At 40.5% G+C, this 16,891-nt stretch overlaps 1 protein-coding gene across 1 annotated transcript in view; it reads right to left on the bottom strand.

Moving 5' to 3' along the window:
• celf3b (cugbp, Elav-like family member 3b) overlaps positions 1-16,891 on the bottom strand; it is a 37,749-nt gene that overhangs the window by 13,484 nt on the left and 7,374 nt on the right. The gene's annotated exons all lie outside the window — the stretch shown is intronic.

Below are 16,891 nucleotides of genomic sequence, written 5' to 3'. Positions count from 1 at the left end.
AAAAGTACAAATAAAGCTTAATGTAAACAAATCAAACGTCCAGCCCAAGTGACTGAACAATAGATTAGAATTTTTTTTTTTAAATTGCAGTGCAGGAACAACATGTCAACATGTTCTGGTGTGAGGCTGGCTCTCTTCTTTGAGTAGTGAACTGCAAGTACAGATGAGTTTTTACCAGCTGGTATTTGATTTTACCAATATCAAAAATAATAATACGATTAGTCGACACTTGAATTTCCGCGCCGACTAATTTTTGTTGTTGACGTAATCGATTATGCCGACTAATCATTGCAGCCCTACTATAAATAAAGATGCCAGACAACATCAGATTTGGCTGAGTTCCTACAGAGTCTCATGTGATTAACACAAAATGTAAAAAATCAAAAGGAGAAACTCACAACTCCCCTTGTTGAATACAGAAATTTAGAAAAAAGCCACAGAATTTAAGACTTTTCAGCACGAGTCATCAACTACATTTGTACAAGGGCCAGCTTATGTCTGCAGACACTGCAGGGGTCAGACTTTTAAATGAGGCAAAATAAAGAAACATTTTTGTCTAAAATAATTTTATTTTCTTTCAAATGTACCTCATTTTTAGCCTTAGGAATGATCTCAACCAACCGAAAGGGGACAGCTGAGATATTTAAGCCACATATTTCTGGGGCTGCCATGTAGTATGATGTGAATGTGCTGTGTCCTGATTGGTGAATAACACATAAAAGGAAACAGGTCTTTTGTTTTAATTCTCAGGCAGTAAAAAATAAACTCTCAGCCACCCTGAATAGTTAATTTACACAGAAATCGCCAGCTTTAATCAAGAATGGACTTATGAGTATGTGTTTGTCATGCATTTTATACCGTAAATACAGCAATATATATTTTTTTCTCAGCATATTTTCTGAATTTAATCAATCTTATGGGGGCCGGATGGGAAGTTGTGGGGGGCCTGATGTAGCCCCCAGGCTTCCAGTTGATGATCAGTACCTAATAGTCATGTATTCAAATTGTTTAAAGGCCATCTTTCTTAAACTGATTAATCAAGCTGTAAGACTTTTAAAAATTCTGGCGACACCCTGTTTATAGAATTAATGTAATCTATGATTGAGAACAATTGATGGAAAAAAAGCAGGGAATCTGAACACAAGACAGCAGGTGAGAGTGCACATTGCCACTACAAAGATAACACAATGGCATCGAAAATTGGCATGGCAACCAGCTCGTTGTCATGGCAATCATATGACGGCACACTGAGTAGGTAAACAAGGATGCTGGTTGCCAAGGGCGACTGCTGTGCTCTTTGGGTAAACAAAGAACTTATGCTGGAGGAGCGCTGCGCTCTCTCCATGCTCTCTTCTTCATTATCTTTTCCTAAGCTATGTTATCTGGAGGAACAAATGAGCAGTCAGTATTAGTAAAAATGTATGAGAACAAAATGAACGGGACAGAAAATTTATGAGAATAAGATGTGGGAAGGGAGAAATAAGTGTGATTTGGCTGCAAGCAAAAGAGACGGAGAGAGAGAAGGTGAGGGAAGTGAATCTATATTATAGTAGAGTAATTAAAATTCCCTTGAGCCTGAGAGAAAAATGCAAATAAAGTACAGTCCCTGTGAGTCAGTCAAACTGTACTCCACTCCATCTTTCTCTCCGTGTCTCTACTCCAACACACATGAACAGCCACACGCTCCTTTCAAGTCAAATTATCCTCTAATTACTCACGTTCCAATTAAGACTTAATCAACAGTAACCATCTGCAAACGTGTGCTCATACAAGGAGCAGGCTTGGTACAGTAGAGCAGTTTGATCTGTCCTACTGCATACTAAGAAGCCCTCGCTGAGAGTTTGTGCATCTCTGAGGACTGTGAGCCGCCGCAGCAGCAGCAGCGGCAGAGCGGCCATGCATGAGGGCCAGATATGTGATATATGATCATGTGTGAGCTTGCATGACCACTTGCGCTCGGCTGAGGCACGTCCACTCGCACTCACGCCTCGCCAAACGCTGCATGCAAACACAGCTCCATTTGCATGCTGTGGTGCCAACACAAATACACACACAGTGCATGTCACTCACATATGCACGCACGCACACAGTGTACAGCACACTTTTCCTCACTCCCAAAGCACCCTGCCCGCCCTTTTCGCGCACACAGAAACAAACACATACTACACACATACAGTTAATCTTACTCCCTGCAGTAATGCAGAGAGGATTGTGCCAGGATTAGGGGATATTAAATCCTTGGATTATCCAATCAAATCGTATTCTCCCCCCTCCCCCACCTACGCAAAATCAGTGGAACAAACCATCGCTCCACATCATGAGGGTAGGGGGAAGTGTGCGTATGTAAATGTGAGTGTACGTGCACTATCAGGAGCGTGGATTAAAGTAGAGTGTTAAATCAATGTTATCTTTTAGGTCTTTTGATCCCTTTTTGATGACATCAAAAGACTGCAGGGAAATACTCACAAATATTCACGCAAACTAAAATATAAAAGTGATTACAGCGTGACAATAGTGTGTGTGCCTATGTACAGTCACACAAACACTCTCTCTTATTATCTCTTTTTCTAACACACTCACTCACCCTTCCCCCCTTCAATCTCCCTCTGGAACACTCCATCCACACAATTTCAGATGTCCATTTTCCAGAGTGCACAAGAAAGGAAAACTATTTTTATCCCTTCACCAGCATCCAGCACTATTTCTCTCTCTTCTCCCCCATCCTCAATTCTTTCCATTCCCCATCCTCTCTCCACTCTCAACTCCATAACCCCCCGCTGCCAACCCCCCTCTGTTGACATCTCTGCTTTTTTATCTTTTCCCATCCATTCTCTGCTCTCACTCATTCACATCCTTTTTTCACGTCCCTGCCCCTCTCGTTCTTTTCTCCATCATTACTGTAGCAACAAACTAGTGGATAAATCAGCTGACTTTGCAAAACCAAAGTGGGCTAGGACCAATGACCATATTTGCCCCTCTTAACCCTCTGGGCTCTATGCTGGCAATTAATGTCCACTTCACTTTCATTTTTTTGACCATTTTAGCTGTGTTAACATGGAATGAAACTTCCCAAGGGTCTAGAGTTTGTTGTGATCTCTTAATTTTCAACCTCAGCTTTTAAAATATATCAATAAAATTCTCCATACATCCAATAGAACCACTCAGCTCTATCGTGGCCACATTTGGCCAATAGAAACCCATGAAAAATACATTTTTTAATTCCTTCTATTAAATAATGCAATTTAGGTGAAATGGTTTTCATTCTAAACTCAACACTTGAAAATTGTAGTTTTTAATGTTTTCTACCAGATTATGTCCTTTGGCCATTTTGTCAAAGGGAGCTTTTTCATGTAATATTCTTAGTGTCCAATAGGGGGCTATGATGGCTTACTGCACTCCAAAGGAGTGAATGAATGACACAGTTTTGACATAGGTGTGATCTGAAGGGTGTCCGATAATGATGTCTACCAACGGAGGGTGTTCCTGGAAGAGCTGGGGCACTGCTGGTGACTCCAGTGATTGCAAGACAGCCTTGTCGCCCTTTTAAAACTGTGGGTAAATAATTTTATTTCAAGCATGTGATGCTTATTTAAACTCACCTGTGGCAGTAACAGGTGCTGGCAATCTAGAAATCACACCTGAAGCCAGTTAGAATGTCTAAAAGTTGACTCAACCTTTGTGTTGTGTGCCTGTGTGTGTCACACCAAGCATGGAGAAGAGAAAGAAGAGCCCAGAGTTGTCTGAGGACTTAAGAAGCAAAATTGAGGAAAAATATGAACAATCTCAAGGTTACAAGACCATCTCCAGAGATCTTGAAATTCCTTTGTCCACTGTATATAATATAATCAAGAAGTTTATAACTCATGGAACTGTGGCTAATCTCCCTGGATGTTGACAAACAGAAAAACTGACAAAAGAATGCAACACAGGATAGTTGGAATGGTGGATAAACATCCTCAGTCAACTTCCACACAAATTCAGGCTGTCCTGCAAACTCAGGGTGCACAAGTGTCAGCTCAGACCATACGTTGTCATCTGAATGAGATGAAGTGCTATGGCAGGAGACCGAGGAGAACCCCACTGCTGACAAAGAGACATAAAAAAGCCAGACTGGAGTTTGCAAAAATGTACCTGAGTAAGCCTCAATGAGGCCTACAAAGAAAAGAACACAGTACCTACAGTCAAACATGGTGGAGGTTCACATATGTTTTGGTTTTTTTTTGCTGCCTCTGGCACTGGGTGCCTTGACTGTGTGAAAGGACTCATGAAATCTGGAGACTATCAAAAGATTTTGGGCAATGTAGGGCCCAGTGTCAGAAAGCTGGCTCTGCGTCAGAGGTCATGGGTGTTCAAGCAGGACAATGACTCGAAACATACCTCAAAAAGCACCAAGAAATGTTTGGAGACAATGCGCTGGAGTTCTCAATTGGCCAGCTATGAGTCCGGATCTAAATCCCATTGAACACCTATGGAGAGATCTCAAAATTGCTGTTGCAAGAAGGCACCCTTCCAATCTGAGAGACCTCGAGCAGTTTGCAGAAGAAGAGTGGTCCAAAATTCCAGTTTAGAGGTGTAAGAAGCTTGTTGATGGTTATAGGAAGCGGTTGGTTTCAGTTATTTTTTTCCAAGGGTGTGCAACCAAATATTAAGTTGAGGGTTCCAACAAGTCTGTCCGGCCCATTTTTTTAGTTTTGTGTAAAATTATGTCAATTTTGTTTTTTTCTTCTGTTTCTTGTGTGTTGTTCCGATGCACATAAAGGAGACAAACATGTGTATACCAAAAACATTTGTAACTGCAACAATTTCTGGGAGAAATGGTGTATTTCTGGAAAAATTCCAGGGTGCCAATCTGGAGATACAAGGTTTTTGCCCAGTGCAAATGTTATGAAAAAAAATTAGCACTTTACACCTGAAACTTACTTTGATCAACTCATGTATGTCAGTGAAAAATAACAGAAAGAATCTGTTAGCTATTTTTGAAAGGTCTGTTGTTACTCTGATATTGGTGTAATCAACACCCATGTTTGAAATCTTGATTGATCACATGAATATTTGTACCTTTCAACACACTCCTGTTAGGCCATGCCTCTCCCTGCAGCCACTACTAAGTCCACTACTGCTCCTTGATGTCTCACTTCACATTCAAAAACTCACAGACAGCTCAATGAATATGTCAGAAACCATCAGCACCTTGTGATTTATCTACTTTCTAAGACCAAGAGTTGTAGACTTCCTGTTTGGATATAAAACTAAAACTATGAAACTACATAAGGTAACAGCAAAAAGTTAATTTTTGTTATCACAAGGTGAAACGAGACATGAAGGAGCAGTGGTGGAATGATTCTACATCACTATGGTTGCAGTAGCTAAACCAAAGTGTGCTGAAAAACACAATAAAACTCATGCTTAATATGGTTAAAGAAAAGTAATACACTAGTTATGGACCTAAATTAATCGTGTTAATGCAGTAATGCTGACAGCCTTAATTGTTAACAATTTCCTATTAATGACTGGATTAAAACCAAGCGATCAAGTCATTCATCTGATCGTGGATAAAATTGTTAAATCAATCCATGGTGAAAACAATAGTAATACTTTCCTATTATCTCATAAAAGTGACACCAATGCAATGATTAGTATTCTATCATATTATCAATGCTTCAGCTCCATTCCTTATGTGCTGCTGCTGCATAACAGCAGTCCACCAAGGCTGTGCCGTGTTCCAGTCTGTTTACATTTCAGTAAGCCTGGCTTGATATTGAAGTATTCGACCCCCCGGCTCCCTGATGAAACAGCATTAAGTGTGTGATCCACAGCTGGATGAAGACATTGACGTGTGAGAAACAGAGTGAACGGGAAGGTGGAGCAGCCCAGCAGCACAGCTCCACCCCACCTCTGCCCTCTCTCTCTCTCTCTCTCTCTCTCTCCCTCGTCTCTATATCACACTAGCCGAGTTTTGCATCCCCCAGGTTACCTAGCAACCTGGCATCTCGCTCTGCTCGGTTGCCTGGCAACGAGGGGGCCTGCAACCATAATACAGGCTCCTGAGCGGCCCATCCCCCTGCTCCCATCCCTCCCTCCTCTGTCTCTCTCATTCCATTCTTCACACCTGAGAAGTCTGCCCTCCTTCTCCTCCACTCAGTACATTATCTGGCAGTTAACCCTTCATCAGCCTCTCTACTGGAGCATGGATTACCAACATATTCTCTCCTCCCTCTCCCTCTCTGTCTGTCTTTATCGCTCTGCATAGTAATAGCATCAAACCATGCATAAAGCAGAACTAACTACCTTGTTGATCCCTTGAATATTATGCTGTTTTTGTCAAACCCCAATGAGAGCATTCTGCATGCAGCGGTGGAGCACTCACTGAAATTTGATCCTCTGGATTTAGTCCAGCATAATCCAGCAGCACTATAGCGGATAACTGTTAGACCTATGCACTTGGACCTTCTTTCTATTTTAGGGAGTGTAAGTCCTCTGGGAAATGAGCTGGTGAATTAAAAAGGCTGCTCAAAGCCATACAAATTCATGATTGCAAAAATCGCATATTCAGTGAGATTACATTCAATACAGAGCCAGTGACACATTTTTGGATGCTCAGATAGTTACAGCGTCAGGAAGGATTCCATAAAATTATGCAAATGATTTGCATGTTCTTATAAAGGCTTAATGGAAAGTAAAAAAGGAATAACATTGACTCTAACTTCTTTTGTGTACACCATAGGGGTAAATGAATAAAAGTAAGCAATTTTAAAGGTGTATTTTGCCATTACATTGAAGGACATCTTGTAAAAGATACTTGCAGTGAATTATATGTACTCTGCTGGGCTTCAGTCATTTACTAAGATGTTAAAATTTACATGATCTGATCCAAGACAGTCTTTTAAGATTGTCCTAACAACTAAAACCATCATAGAAATGCTTAGATTGCCTTGTAAATATAACTTAATTCACGTACTGCTGGTTTCTATTGTAGCCTTATTATTCTTTCTATGAGGTCAAGGAGAGCAGCCTATAGAGGAAACTTTCAATTATTATCATATTCTGACTGAATCATGACAAAGACAGATGTTTTAGCTATCCTTTAAATGGTGATCAACCTCATCTACATGCCTTTAAATCTGATAAAATACACAAACAGGACAGAAAATAAAATCATCTTACATTCATTTTCTTTATATGCCCTTAACACTGTAGTTAAATTAAACAAAAAGACTTCATTAGTTACCTAAAATGAACCCGAATCCTTTCATTAAACTCTGCCATAGTCATGCTAAAGTGTGTCCTTAAATCAGTCCTTAATGACCCAAAGAGAACAGAGCCACACAGGGCCTGTTGTCCTTTTCGCCTCTCTTCTTCCACTGCTGGACAGAGCATTGTAAAGTGTAGTGATCTACAACAGAGTAATTTGGTGTTATAAAGCTCCAGCTTTGCCCTGTGGTCAGTGTGAAAGGGCTATTATCTTTCGACAGCAGGTTGAAGTGTGGTTAGAGAGGAGACCTCAGAGCTGAGGTCACACCCCAGGTGCAGCTAAAGTCTTGTCATCCCCCTGCCCGCCTAATCACACACACAAATGTATAGTAAACACATATGCAGCCACACACCAGCGGCCCCTCTGACAGATGTCTCTGTTTAAACTGACAGAAGTGCGCCCTCACTCCCTCCCCACTTCTCCACCACCCAGAAAAAGCCCTTTCTTCCGCACACCACCCGCCTGCCCCTTCCTCCACGCTCATTATGGCAAACTTTTGTCCTGCTTCCTCCTTCTCTCTAACCCGACCTCCTCTGCTCCTCCCCTGTCTCACCCTGCCCCCTCCCTGTCTATACAGCCCTATTCATGCCAAACCTCTTCATGGCCCTCCTCCATCAGCACTCTTAACCCCCCTTTTCATTTGCACACCCATTCAGTGTGGGCCCTGCTCCATACGTATGACTTAGTGCAGACATAGAAATTAACATGCTGATACAAGGTGTCTGGATCACAAGCTGGAGATAATAGGACATCTTTACAAAACATGCCGTCTTTTGTGCAGACTTTTTCTTTTCATTTTGCAAAATTGAAGTTTTCTTGAGAGGTGACAGCAAATTTATAAGTCAGTATGAGTCGAAATGTGCAAAAAAAAGTTAATTTATTCCATAAAAGCACTGGTGAAATAAAACACGATCGTTTTTGTCTGTTCTTCAATGGAATTAAGGATCCAAATTCTGACTGTAATCTGGGTGTTTTAATCTCTTCTCTTGTAATCACAGCCAATGCTGTTCATCCCATGAGGGTTTGAATGTCCTAATCCGACTGTATAAAACTAATGAAGGTAAAATCTCACTTCTCCTCGTAGAGAGTCAAAGTTGAAAATATAATGTGATTAGAAGATCTAAAGGCAGAAAATCTGTCCAAACTGTGCGTTGGACAGGAATTGAACAGTGAAAAATTCCAGTAAGTGATGTAAAAAGGACGAGATATTGCAATTTGATCAAAGCCCAACCTGAGAGCAAATGCTTTGCACTGAGGTCACTACATTTAAGTGATTTTTTGGCACAATCGTTTTACTGGCACTTTTCCTCTTTCTTGATAATTCATTAAAAATACATTAATGCAAAACACCCCTTTATGTGTTTGAAATAATCAATCAAATCAAAGCATGTGTATGTGTAAATGTTTAGTATGCAATTCAGATATCAGTGTTTTTTTTTCCTCTAAACAGACCTTGGTTTCCAGATTCATCACCTTAAGTGTGCAGCTTGCAGTAAGCCATGTGTGAATCTAGGATTTACTGTACATGGGCACACTAAAGCTGCATATGCTGCTCCTAATTTAACGTTTGAAGCCAGCTTTAAGTTGCACATGCTGGTCCAACATCAGAGGCAATAATGATGACTGATAATTAAAACTAAAGAGTTCTTTCATTGTATGACTGTGGAGAGTGCGTCCTGCACATTTCTGGAGCTGGCTGGATTTACAAAACAGATGGTGTGTGAAATGGACTCAACTCAACTTTGCGAGACTTCAGAGCTCGGCATCACAGAGACGCAGATTTGGCAGCGAACAATCACATAACCTGGTAATCATGTGTCCACATAAACATAATTTTCAAACTGGCAAAGATACAAAATGTCCCTCTGTGTGCGTGTGTCTGTTTGTGCGTGTCAGGCCTGAAAGAGGCAGGCGATCTCCAGGGTCAGGCTTTTATGGGGGTTTGATTAGATTCTGCCTCAATTTTGTGGAGAAATATGAGGCAGGCTCTCTTTCTATGTGCATGTTGCGTGTACAAATGCATATACATATATGGCAAGTTCACGCACACAGTAAAGACTTTTGTGTAAAAGCAAACAAACTACATCCCCCTTAGTCTTAGCTGTACACAACCCAACACTAACACCCCTCTACTCTGCATACTCCCTCTGTCTCTCTCTTCCTGGCACCCCCTCTTTCTATCTACTACTGGCACCCACACCCACACAGGCACACGCACTTGATTCTACACCTGTCCCTCTACTCCCGTCCCATCCCACACACAGTGAGGATAAAAATAGAGAAAGCACGAGGGAGGGAGGGAGCGATACACATCACAAACCCCATCAGGCGGGGAGAGATAGAGGCAGAGGGATGGCAGAAGAGGAAGAGATGGAGGGAAAATGAAAGACAGGGAGAGAGAGAGAGAGGGAATGAGAGAGGGAGCTGGGGTCTGTTCTAAATTGAAAGTGCAGCAGTAAGCAGTGAAGGGGAATAGTAAACAGTGCTGCTGACCACATAAATATGCTAAATTAGCCTACTAAGTCGCCCTAGTGGATAATTGCTCATCATAGCTTTGCCCCACAGGGAGGCTGCCTGCCAGGCATCTTAGATTCCACATGGAAACACACACTGAACATACACAACATGCACACGTTAACAAGTCCTGAGTGGCTCTGATAAACATCAACAACAAACACTGGATGACAGACACATGAAAAGATGCTGAGGAACCTCCCAGTGCAGGCACGCTAACAGGACAAGCGCAATTGATGCTTATTAGTTCAACTGAACTCCCTTTAAGGAATTATTGATAAACAGAGATTTTTTATAACAACGATGACCAACTATGAGCAACACAATGATAAGAAATGACAACAACTTTACGAGTTATAAAGCAAAAGCCCCTTTAAATTTCTGTGTATCTAACTAGAAAGAGACTCCAAGAAAACTAATGTTCAAACAGAAAAAGGAGATACTAGTTTCAAGACCTCGAAGAAAAGGCTTCTGAGTTGCCAGATCAAGTGAGAGTGCTCATGCTGTTTTCACACGTGTACAAAACTCCTGAACATTTCTCAGAAATTCTGGGGTGGGCAGCATGTGTGAATGCAAATGGCTGAATTTTGTTCAATCCAATTTTTTTCCCTGCTAGCCCCCTCGTAAATTCACCGAATGAATTCAGTGTGAGCCTGTAAGCAATCAGTGTGATCTTCACGCATGTAAGGAAGTGCTTAATACTGTTTTCTGCCACTTTACTCTTTTTGATACAGTGTGAATACTTCCAATTATAAATAGCACCTATGCACAGGAAATCAATGTCATAATAGTGTTGGACTCTGCTGTTTCATCTACTATCTTTGATTTCAGCAGTGATGTTTTTTAGTTTCGTCCAGCCTGTAGAAAATGTAAAAATGTAGACATCAGAATAATGCACATCATAAACCCTATGATTGATCAGTTCTACTTTACTCAGCTGAATCAGTATTTGACATATAATCGACTGATACTTAAAATACATCAGTTCAAACTCCGATATACCAGGCTCATTTCAGTTGCCATGGTTTTTTAAATTTTACACAAACAAGCACAGAATGCAGTTGACCATAGAAAATAATGGACATCGTCCGTTTGGTTACAGAAGGGGTCTCTTGACTCCAGTCCACAGTGGTTGCCATAATAAAACCAACTCAAAATAACTTCAGATCAACCGTAACAAGACAAAGTGATGGAACTGAGGCGGGTCTTCGGCCTCCTGATGAACAGCTACACTGTTCATCAGGAGGCCTCCACCAGTTGTGGGGGTAGTGCTGAGTAATGTAACATGGGGTGTGAATACAACATCTGATGCTTCTGCAGCCAGGCCTTAGGAGTGAGGGAAAAAGGAGCTCAGCAAAAGTTCAAGCAGGATTACTGTTTCTATCTTAGTCATCCACTGGTTCATATCTCTCCCTTCTTTCATTCTTTCTCTCTTCTCGCTTACGTTGCTGATTGTAGGTATTCACTCTCTTGGGTACAAAGCTAATCAGATTCTGCCACATCCTTGTTTGACCAATCATCATGCACCTCTCATATCTTAAAACTGTCTTTCTCTCTTTCTCTCTTTCACAGTCAGCCTGTCGTTTCAGTGTGGATGCTGCAGCCCTCCACCCCAGCCACCTCCATTTAGTTAATCTGTCCAGATTCTCAAGGGTCTTCTGCTCATCTCATCCTGCATACCTCAGTCTCCACTTTCAATCCACCTCATTGGTTCTTGGTCCAGCTACACCTTCAAGTTCATGAAGTCATCAGGATGGAGCCTAATCGCCAAAGACTTTGTACATTTCTCTTTCATTACATTTGTAAAATGAATTATTATTGTCTTTCCCGATTGAAAAAGCTTTAGTTGGAGCCAGCTTTTTGACAAAGTTTATTTCTCCTGTTAGATCAGCTCTATTGTTCTTGTGAAGACATGCTAACAACATCTGCATCACCACTACTGCTGTCCCTTGTACCTACACAGCTGAGTCCATGTGAGTCTGTGCTGTGCATGCAAATAAACAGAATCCTTTCAACCTATGACATATATAACTAATCTCCTGTTTCTCTCTTTGGTCCATGTTCAATACAATACATAACAGTATCTGTCTTGTTTACATGATTTAGCAATAGCCAATTTATCGCCCTAAGAATGCTGTCATAGCATCTGCATTTAATCGATATCCCCACTACAAACCTTTATTATGTTTTTTATAAGTGTATCGATCTTCTGCTACAACATTTATTCTTAACTGCTTGTTCTGTAGCACTTCTTTATACCTTTTTAATAATTCATAAGGCATCAAATGCGTCATGGGGAGTACAATGTGTGCATAAATAAGTGTGTGTTTGTGTGTGTAGTCTTCAGTTTGGCTCTAATCAAAGAACAGGGAGCAGAGTGCTGCCTGGAGAGCAGTGGAGCATGACAACACACACCTGGTAAGCTGCTTATCACACTTTAATTTCACCTACACTGAGATCTATGGATGCCAGCGTGACCAAACAGATGTGCTCAGGTGTGTTTGTGTGTATGATCGTGTACACATGTGTGTGTACGGGTTGTGTCTGAAGTAGAACTAAGATGAAGTGAGAGATAAACGCAGAGAGGAGAGAGTGCAGATTAAATGGAGAGAGAGATATCAACAGCAAAGAACAAAAGGAAAGATAAGGGAGAAGATAAGGGAGGAAATACAGCAGCAGTAGCCTTGGGAGAGATGGAGCGATAAAAAGAGAGGGGAGGGAGATACGAGGTTAAAATCTAAACAGGCCTCTGAGAGAGAGAGGCAGAGAGAGAGGAAGGATGGACCGGAGGGATTAGGATAAAGCAAGGACAGTTTTGTATGAATTATTACTGCAAATTCTCTGTGTGTATTTGTGTGTTTTTGGACAGTTTGTTTCAGGATGTTCCATCAGTCTGTGAGAGCTCCTATTGGATAGAAATGACAAAGGAGGCTTTACTGTACTACAGTAGTTCAAGCCATCTGTTGAAAAAGTTATTTTTAAAAAAGTGATGGTTCATTTCTACCTAAAATCATTTTAAGCAACTCTGGTTGGAACTACATCTCTGTGGATCTGTTATTTATGAAGTCAATTGTTGGATGTAAAACTGTTTGTGATCTTTTTCTGTGTGCTGAACTTTCAGTGAGATATCTGTCATGTACAAGTAAGAATTGTTTGTTTTTGTAATTACTTGTATTAGGCTATTGATTAATTACTGTGCTAATTCCATCATATTTACATGGATGGGAACTGTGGATATGTTGATCACTGTATACTGGCCTAATAAAGTAAGTATAAGAATTAATAAATTAAAGCCAAAAAAGCTTTGGGTTTTCGCTGTGCATCAGGACAAGTTTGATGATTCAAATCCCATCACAATACAGGGGTAACTGTTTAATATGTGGCAGTATTTTGTTACACTATAAGCACAGCCAAACTGTGATTTTTGTATTTTATTTCAATGTAAAGTGTAAATGTGTATATAACAAAGGACAGTATGAATAACACGACTTTTTTAAACTCTGTACAAAACACTCTGTGGACAAAGTGGCAGGGTTTATCTCGTTGCTGATGCCGTGGTTTACATGCGTAGGTTGTATTTTCTGATAAAAGAAATCTCATCCTTCGATTTTTGAAATACACAACATGTAACTCACAAATAATCTCATCTGACACTTACCCACAGTAAAAGAATTTCTATAATTGGTCTTGTCTCTGATAGTTTTGTTTAATTTTATAGGTCATAAAGGGACATCAGTTTCAATTTCAGACTATTCTATTATTAACAAAAACTTCTCACAGGAGCTCTAAAGATTAATGTAGTGCTTTTAAGAGCAGTACAGTATTACGTAACCTTTTATCATAGATAGATAGATTATGAAGGCACAATATTATTGGTATCAGCAGAAATTAGCTTTCAATCACATTCAGCATCCTTGAAACCTTTGCCATTTCACGACCATACTATCAATGCCTGCGGACAAGACAAAAATACCTTAAAAGAGCTTGTAAATATTTAAATCTGAATTTTTAAAATACTTTTTAGTTTTATTTATCTTTGTATTTTGTGTTAAATTTATGCACACTGAGAGCAAAGCTGAACAGAGTCAAACTCTTTGTTGTGTAAGCATACTTGGCCAGTAAATCTGATTCTGATTTCAGCAGATATGAACATTTCTGACAATATTTACATACCTACCCTTGCTGAATTTTAAACTTAAAAGTATTTTTTTCCTAAGACTAAAGTTTTAGGTTTGATTATCAGCTAGTGCTATTTTTGGCACTCATTTTCACACCAAACACCACACAGCTACAGTAACCGTCTCATCAAATATCATGCATCCCTACCCTACATATTTAAATGTATGATTAAGTACTACAAATATTATTCAAAAATTCATGTACACAAGGCAGTGTTAGTTTTGCAGAAGATATTTAGTCCTGTTTAGTAAATGTCTGTTTTGCATGTGCAGATTTGTACCGCAATCTGATTGCAGTACAGGCCTCTATTACAGTAAACTATTTAAAAAGACTGCTATTGTAACTATCACAGACATATCCAAACTAAATGTTTTATGCTACATAAAAGCAGTCTAATAACTCAGTGGGTGTTCAGTCCATTTAAAGGTCCTTCTAAACTCTGAAATCAGCTTGCCTGAATGCATTTATTCAAGCCTGAGTTAGGACCTTTGGCCTCGGACACATGCTGTCAGCCTCCTGCAAACAACCCCCTGTATAAACACAACAATAGCCAGCGGTGCTTTCAATAAAATACATACATAACTGCTTATGGCTGCCTTATTGTACATATCCTGTTCACTTATTTAGCAAAATTATACATACTTCTTGTTAGATAAAACCCCCAAATTACATTTATGTCAGCAAAAATTAAATCCCAAAGGATCTTTCCCTCATTATTTCCATTTAGTGCAACCCCTGCATGCAAAAAATAATGAGAAATTAATTTCCTCGTGCAAATTAGCACCGATGTGAAGCAGCAAAACATGAGCTCTTTCATGTGGATGCATCCCAGAGGGGAATCTGCGCCACATCTAATACACAAAAACATCTGCGCGCGACAGTGGGACTTGCTTGTGGTTCCGCTGTTGAATTTCTGCCTCTGTGACTAATATAATGTAAGTCTCTTCCTCTCCCTCACTTCATCTCGTGCTCCCTCTGCTCTTCTCTTTCCCTCTCTGTGTCCAAATTAAACACAAGGCACAGGACACTCTGATAAGGCCATCTGTTCATCTCTCTCGCTCTATCTCTCAATCCCTCTGTCCCTTTTTTCCTCATTTTCCGATCTAACAGTCTACTGCCCCTGCTGAAGCTGGCGGGATTGAGTGAGGTATAGTTTCTCTGCAGTTGTCTCCTTCCTTTCTTTCCTCAACTGGCTGGTTGGAACTGTTAAATCAGCGTTAAATCCCATCAGTGAGCAGCAGACAGAAGCAGCAGAAGAGCTCTGTAGCATTCAACTTGTCACTGACGTCGTTAGAGACACACATCTGTATGAGCGTGTGATGCTACAGCCCTATTAAAATTGTATGAGGTGCCTGACGTTCCAGCAGAAGCCGCAATTAAGAGCAGCCCTAACATACACACGCATAAATGCATACACTCGCACCTCAGCCCACCCTTTGCCCCACCACGAGCTTGGGATCTGACTATGAAAATGAGTTTGTGAGAAACTAATCATGCAGCTTAACAAGTGGAGCCGGGAAAAGAAGGGGGTGAAGGGGAGGAGGAGGAGGAGACGGGGGTGTGAAACGGTCAAAAGGGTCAACTAATCAAGAGGAGGGGAAATGAGACGAGGGGTAGAGGAACTGCGACGGGGAAAGGCGGGGGAGAGGGCGATGGTGAGAGCGCAAGAGAAGGACTGACGTTTGAGAGGAGGACTTAGAAGAAGGGTTACCATAAATGACTGTGAAATGAGAATCTGAAGAGGAAGCGTGAGTGTGCAGCGAGGGGAAAAAACGAGTATAAGACAGCAGGAAGGGAAAAAGGGGGATGAAAGAAGGATACCATGAAGAGATTTTAGAGAGGAAGAAGAGTGAGCGATGACAGGGTTGGGGGGTAGAGAAGAGAACATTCTGTAATATTCTACTGGTGCAGGGAAACTGGGGGAGGAGTTGAACAGAGGACAGAGGGGATTTGAAGGGAAAGAGGAGATAAAATGGAAAAGAGGGACAGCTTGGAGGGTTGGGGGACAAAAAATAAAAGGAGGAATAAGGGAGAGATGAAAAAGCAATTCTTTTGGAAAGAAAAGAACGGGACAATGGAAGGATGTGTGACGGGAGGGAGAGAGAAATCGTCTGAAGTCATTTCCAAATCCTGTCAAAGACGGTTAGAGGCAGTAGGGAGAGGGAGGAAGGGAAGAAGACACACGGGATAGAGAGAGGGTAAAGACAGGTAGAAGAAAGTGATAGTGGAGCCAAACTTTTGAGGAGATACAGAGAGGCGAGGTGCTGAACCATGCAGTGGCCTTCAAGCTGAGATACAGCCATCAAATTCCTGCTCTGGAATTATTTAGACGTTTAAGATTCTCAGTTAATCATCAGTTGATAAATCAAACAAATTATTTGTCAACCATGTTCCTCAAATAATTGTTTTATTAATTTTTCAGGCAAAGATGTCGAACCATTGCCAAGTCCCAATTCTCAAACAAAAGGCTTTGCTGCTTTTCTTTGTCAGTAATTATAGTAAAATGAGAAAGAGTCAGATTGTTAATGAGACACAAGAGAGATTAAAGGGATGTCACTACACCAGATTTTTTGTCTTTGATTCAGTTCTTGGGAATCAAATTATACTAATACTTGTTTTGACACCAAAGCAACAAAAATGTAAGTCCGATATTTGGTATTTTTAATGGGTTCGTTTTTTTCCTGTGCATGTGTCTTCTGAAGAAGCTGTAGCTTTCTTTAATATAAAGTTTTAATACCTTTTGATACAAATGATCATTAAAATAACAAATAACATGACAATTTTAATGGTCATCAATCCAGACATAACATTATCCAATATGGTGTTTCACAAGGATCCATATTAAGCCCTTTATTATTCCTCATTTAAAGACATTGCTTCAGTATCAGATCCTACTTTTCATTGCTTTTAGCAGATGACTCCAACCTTTCAGTCACAATTAAAGAT

This window comes from Cheilinus undulatus, linkage group 8, assembly GCF_018320785.1.
Source record: "Cheilinus undulatus linkage group 8, ASM1832078v1, whole genome shotgun sequence".
In the NCBI taxonomy this organism is placed as follows: Eukaryota; Metazoa; Chordata; class Actinopteri; order Labriformes; family Labridae; genus Cheilinus; species Cheilinus undulatus.
Note: the sequence above shows the minus strand (reverse complement) of the source record. Positions and strands in the feature narration are given on the sequence as shown.